The following is a 6,755-nucleotide window of genomic DNA, read 5'->3' as shown; positions in this document are numbered from 1 at the left end:
ATAAACCAATAAAAATCCCAAGGGAGGAGAACAATTTCAGTGAACTGATAAAGTTTGGAGAAATACAAAACTGACAGGGAAGTTTCTCAAAAGAAGGCAGGTTCAAAAAGAAACTGGCATCAAATAACAAAAAAGTGGCAAAAGTTCTGGGAAAAGGCAGGAACAAAAGGAAAACAGCATAAGGAAACTACCAAATTACAAATCAAACAATAAACCTACTAATAAAACAAAAAACACACCACAACACCACTGGAATGCAGGAATGATTCCCCTGAGTGACCAGCATGCTGCAATAAAGAATGCCGGCTTCTAATACTCAAAACTGTGTTACAAAGTTTCTATCCAGACAATTTCAGTATCAGTGTGAAGTCAGCTGGTCCATCCAGGGCCTCAGCGGCTCTGTCCTCTTGGAACCTTGGCCCAGAGCCACACGGAGGACACTTGGTTGTACTGAACAACTCCAAAAGTACTGAGGAACCCCAGCCCTGACTGCCTGTACAGCTAGAGATCCATCTGCTTCCCAGCCCTCACCTATGCTCACATGGTAGTTATTGCTACATTGGATGTTCAATATCTCAGTGTATAATTCTGCATGACATTACCAACAGCACCACTTTTCTCAGTGTCTTCCTGGAGAAAAACAGAAACTAACACTTTCTAGGAGAAATGCAGAAAAAAAAGACACAGGTCAGTAAAAAACACATGGGGAGGAGGTGGTGTTAGGACAAATGCTGCCGCCTTTTGTGGCTTCTGTACTGCTGTTCTGCAGCACAGGCGCAGATGAGATAATAAAGGAATTATCACAGAATCACTAAGGTTTGAAAAGCCCTCTGACATCACCAAGCCCAGTTGTTAACTCAGCACTACCTGGGCCACCACTGAACCACATCCCCCTGTCGAGGAATCCATTCAGTGCCAGAGCTGCTGGTGCAGCTGCGGTGATAGCTGCAGACTGAGCTGGAATAGCTGACCCTGTGCATAACAAAGGGCACTGGACTTGTGGCCCAGCCAGGTGCTCAGACACTGCAAGAGCTGAGGACTAAGAAGGAAGAGTCAACACTTGCACAAGCTTGGCCTGTCAGGGGATAAAAGCCCAGGAGTCCTTTGTTGGGCTGCTCCTTGGAGGCAGCTCAAGCTGTTCCTGTGTTACTGTGCCAGGAATAAAGGGCTTTATGGAACAAGACATCTGAGACTCCCATGGGAAACCTGGGGTCCAACCAGTGAGGAAAGCTGGTCTGCCTGTGAGAGTGGGGAGTGCAGGGAGTCAAGCAAAGCAAGGCACTCCTCAGCTCACGGGGGCTGCTGCTGCAAAGGGGCTTCAGTCCCAGCAGTTCAAGTCACTGCTGGTGGAAGAGTGACTGCCAGAGAATCTTGGAATGGTCATATTAAGGATATGATAGAAATTCATGCCTATGAAATATAAATATATATGTATTAATTATGGTATTAAAGCGGGGGACCAAGGTATAATCCTAGGATGACGAGACCACAGCTGGCTGACAAGGGAGGAACGTGGCATTAACATACAAGGAAACTCTGCTGCACAGGAGATGGTCATTCATGGTGGCACGTACCCGAGGACACCCGGTGATGATGGCCCATGAAGATACATATCCCAGATAACCAGGAGACCCAAATTAACTTTATAACAGCATAAAGCGTGGTCACATGTTATCCAAGTAACTAAGATTAAAAAGCAACTGAGCCGTCATAAGCCCAAGATGCCAATAAGGCCTTATTAAAGAAGATCTCAGGACAATGATTAATTGAAATCCACTAAAACCAGCACCTGCCATATGAATACAGGATTCCAGGAATCGGAGGAAGAACATCAATCTCTTCCCAGACAGGGTTTTGTGCAGCTTCAAGTAAAAAATACAACCAACATGAATATGATAAACTTTGAAAAGAGACAAAGGGACTCAGCCACGGGCAAGAAAAAGAGTCTAAGAACTGTCCCTGCAGAGCAGCAAGTGTGGACGGAGGGGAATTCGGTGCGATAGAGGCCGAATCTGCGTTCACCCAGCCTGTATCCTGGAGTCTGCACTGTGATTTTTTTGGTGGCTCTTGAGGCTGTAATATGGTCATGAATAAATTTTCTTTGTTTTTATTTTTATTACGATTGGGTCAATTTTAATTTTTGCCTATAACAGTCAGACTGGGAAGTTTCCTTAAAACCCAGCTGCCGCATCCACCCATTTTTTGAACGCTTCCAGGAGTGGTAACTCCAGCACTGCCCTGGGCAGCCTGTTCCAATGCCTGACTACCATTTTAGTGAAGAAATTTCCCATGATATCCAATCTAGTCCTCCTTTGGTAGAAACTTGAGGCCATTTCCTTTTATCCTGTCACTTGTTGCTGGAGAAAAGAGCCTGGCTCCACCCTTCTGTCAGGAGTAGCAGAGTCTCACTTGAGCCTCCTTTTCTCCAGGTTGACCCCTTCCAGGTCCCTCAGCCACTCCTCAGGATCTTGTGCTGCAAACCCTTTTCCAGCTGTGTCACCCTTATCTAGATACACTCTAGCACCTAATCCATGTGGACAACATCAAGGACTGTGGGGATCAGCCGCACCAGAGATCCTAAAATCAGCTTCCTGGATGGGAGAGCACAATGATTTACAGTCATGTGGCAGGAAACTTCCCTCTTTCTACCTCTGTTCAAACTAGCTAATCTAGTTTACATAATCCCTAAAAATGTAAACAGCAGTATTGATGTTTCTGCTTATAGTGCCTGCACAAGTCCACAAGTATTCCCTCTTCCTTCCTCTCTAGTACTTGGTAGGCCAGGCAAGTTCAAAGGTATTATGAAGAGCTGGAATTATTCTTGGTATTGTGCAAGAAGGGGCAGACATTACTTGGCATGGTACTATTTAATGGTTTTTATATGAAAAAGTATCTATATGAAACAAAGGGTAAAAAGATGTAATTTAAAAATTGTCTAATTAGGTTTGTGGGGTGTAATACACATTGTAGGGGTCTGCCCAAGGGACAAGTTACTTAGAAGCCAAGGTCCATTCAGAGCCAAGCTGAGAAGGCACAGCTGGAGAGAGGCACCCTCCTGTAAGTGAGGCAGGGAGGAGGGCCCTGGGCCGAGTGGGAATGGGACTGCCCAAGGCTGGGCTGGGGCTCCCAGGTGGGGCTGGCCAGGGCCATTTAGGCCTTCGTGGGCACGCTCTGCTCCACCACGGGGCCACCTCAGCCAGCACGCTCAGGAGCTGGCTTGTACCCAGGGATCACTTAGTGCACACTTCTGAAGAGGGATCTCAAAGAAAATCCCAATCCTCGTAGGGCGGCACAGTCTATACAGCTGGTGTGGTCTGCCTGAACTGCTGTTTGCTCCAAGACTTGTTCAAGAGTAAAGACCACAGGGTGGCACCAGAAACCAGGGCACAGGTTAGGTTTGGGAAACACCTCGATCCTAAGTGTCTAGGGTAAAGACCTACCGAGCCTAAGGCGAGAGGCCCTGGAAATGCCACACTACTCCGGGAAGGGAGTGCTTCCACTTGGAGACGTTCCTAGAAAGGGGAAAAGGCAGGAGAAGGTGGAGGATAGCCCGCGCCCTCCGCAGAGCACTGCCAGACAGGCCGCTTGCTGCGGCCCTCGAGCGGGGACGGAGGGACAGCCATGCCCAGAGGAGATCACCCGATGGAGCCAGGGCAGCGCCGTCCCAAGCCCCGGCGGCCCCCGGCCCCGGCGGGGGTGGTTCGCCGCGAGGGGGTCGGTGCCGCCGCCGGCCCCGCCGAGGCGCGCCGCTGAGCGGCTGCTCTGCGCAGCCCGGCTCTGCTGTGAGGCGCCGGCCGAGAGACCCGCTCCCCCCGCAGGAGTGGGGAAGGATCCTCGTCACAGCGGGCTGCGCTGGCAGTGGGGGAAACGCCTCGGAAGTGCCCGAGGTTATTGCGGAGATGGTTTTTTCATGTAAATAATAACGGACGGGAGTGTGTCGGGCGTTCTGTTTTCTCTCATTTATAGCTTTTCTTTTTGGTCTTCAGATCTCAGAATTCTCGTTTGTATTATTTAGTTTGGACAACGCAAACTGGATGTTTATCTTTAATTCGGCCCAGCCTTGTAGGGATATGAATGGGAAGGGAATACCTTTTGAAAATTTTCTTTGGCTTGAAACATCGTGTCTCTTTTGTCTGTTTAATGAATGTTTTGTATTTAGTATAAGTCACAAGGACTAATTAAAAACGTTGTCTCGAAATCAGAGGCTTCTGCTACCGTAGAGAGCATCATTACAAACGGCACTAGAGAAGATGGGGTGTTACAAAACCAGCGGGGCTGTGAGCCCTGTCCCGGCTGCCCGGGGCTGGCGGCTCCTGGCGCTGCCTCGGGGTCTTGCGTGGCCGATTGAGAGCTTGGGGTCTGCACCGTTCTTTGGGGGCACGAAAGGAGGTTGGAGCCGGCGCGCGATCGTCTCATGATAAAGTACAGTCGCAGCAATTGCTGTGAGGTTGTGAACAGGAACTGTCTGGTAAGGATCAGGGGGTTGTGACTGTGAAATCCAGAAGAGTTTTTGCGTTTGAATACTGAGATGATGAGAAGATGGGGGTTACAAGTGGAGAAGAATGGAATACAAGTATGTAAGGCCAGCTTGGACAGGGCTTGGAGCAGACTGGTCTAGTGGAAGATGTCCCTGCCCATGGCAGGGGGGTTGGTATTGGGTGAGCTTTAATGGCCCTCCCAGGCCATTCGTGAAGAATCTGCTTCCACTACATGTGTCAGGCATGCTTGTGAGCCTCCCATGTTCAGAGGACTTGGAGGCTCATTGCTTTAGCTTCAGCTTTACCTTGTCTGTAAAAACAACATTTGACTTCCAGATGATGGAGCCTGGCGAACCAGGTGCAGAAGCAGCAGCACATCAGTCTGTGGGAAAAAGCAGAAAGGTGATGTAGAGTGAGGGAGCTCAATTTAAAGTTAACATGAAGGTTTTCTAGCACAATAATTTCCTTGGGCTAGGTGAGCAGAGCTTACCAGATATCTCACTTAGTGAACTGGGATAGAGTCCTGAAGAAGCAAAGTGATGAGTAGGATTAATTGGGATTATTGGCCACTGAACTGGGGATTGTTGAGGTGGCTCGAAATGGGCAATGACTGTTACAATTTCAATTACTTGTTTGGGATTTTGAACCTTGCGTGGCACACAAAGCACCATGTCTTAGGGCAGCAGCTTCATATGCCTTATATTTGCCTTGTATCAAGATGTTTGCAAAGGTAGAAGCTGGAAATACTACACAATGAAAATTAAACAATATTATGCAATTAAAATTATACAACTGCTGGAAGCAGCATTATTGAAACCTGTAGCTATATTCGTAACTACTCATTCTGCATCTGAGGTTAAAAATTAATTGAAATTAATAAATGTGTTTGATTTGGATTTTTCTGATCTCACTTTCAGAAACCCTCAAGTGCTCCCATTTGCAGCTCTTATTTCACATTGGTCATACACAGTCCTCAGTGTTTTCCATTGGAAAGTGTAGTGGTACCTTTAGATTTCAGAAGTTTTATTACCCACAACATGTATTATGATTCCTTAAAGAGAGACTAGAAAATCTTTTAAGAGATACTTCTGAGACTTCTTTTTTAAATGTTCCTCTGTTGTATACTCAAGGTAAGCATTACAGCAAAGTAGTAACATATAGATATTTCAGTAAGAAGAACAAAAATTTATAATCATAGTATAGTTTAAGGATGAAAATAAAAACAAAAAAGAAAGCAATTCAGCTTTAAAGTTTTGGGGGGATTTTTTTTTATGTGTAAGAAGAGACTAGGGGTTTTAATTTTTAATTACTTCATCTTCATTGTCACAAACAGTATCTTGGTTTCTTCCTGGAAAATGGCGACGCCAAACCCTGAGTTCTGTTTCCATAGGCAGCGCTAACACCCTAATTCTCCCTGAGCAGAGCTTATCTTGTGCTTGTTGTGTCAGCTGTGTCAGGATAAAAGTAAATATGTCTGTGCTACCCGTGTTGGGCGCTGTGCAGGGCTGGCTCAGGCTATTTAAGTCTGTGGATATTATGGCCTGGTTTAACCTGTGATAGTTCCAGGAGCACAGGAGCAGTTTGGTAGTTTCCCTGTGTAATGTTGAAGACAGTGTTCCTGACAGGTGTCTCAGTACTTCTCCATGGTTTCATGTTTATGTGAATGTGGTTTGGGAGGAATAATAAAATCCTGTATTGCTTTTCTCTGGGAATTCTCAGTGTTCTGGCCAGTCTGGTCAGTTATTAAGCAGAGCAGTTGTGATTTGGTCCTGCTGTGAAAAGGATTGGATGACTGTGCCTACTACTGTACAAAGCAGAATTGATGAGAGACTTAAATAACCTCACTTGGTTTTCAGTTCTGCTCTTGTAAATTCTGAATTATAAATGAAATTTGCTGGATTTTTAATGATCTTATTGATCACTCACCGTTTTCTATCTGGTCATATCCCATTGTATTCTGTGACTAGTATAGCACCATTTATTATGGGAATCCAGTGGGTGCTGTGGGAAGCATGGAAGGAACAGCTCTGTTTTCATTTGGCTATTGTCCTTTCCAGACTTGGATGCATTTCTGTATTTACAATAGGCCTAGTTACCCAAAGGGGTTTTCCTTATTTACATAACATAAAACTAGGAGACGTTATACATATAATGTTTAAAGTAACCTTTACTATTTGGTCATGTATAAACCAGACTCTCTTTGTAGTTAGCAGATGGACTAAAGATGTCAAGCTACACTATTTTTTCCCTCCACAAGAGCTGGAATTGTGGCTTTTA

Source organism: Passer montanus, unplaced genomic scaffold, assembly GCF_014805655.1.
Source record: "Passer montanus isolate IOZ18808 unplaced genomic scaffold, ASM1480565v1 scaffold136, whole genome shotgun sequence".
Classification (NCBI taxonomy): domain Eukaryota; kingdom Metazoa; phylum Chordata; class Aves; order Passeriformes; family Passeridae; genus Passer; species Passer montanus.
Note: the sequence above shows the minus strand (reverse complement) of the source record.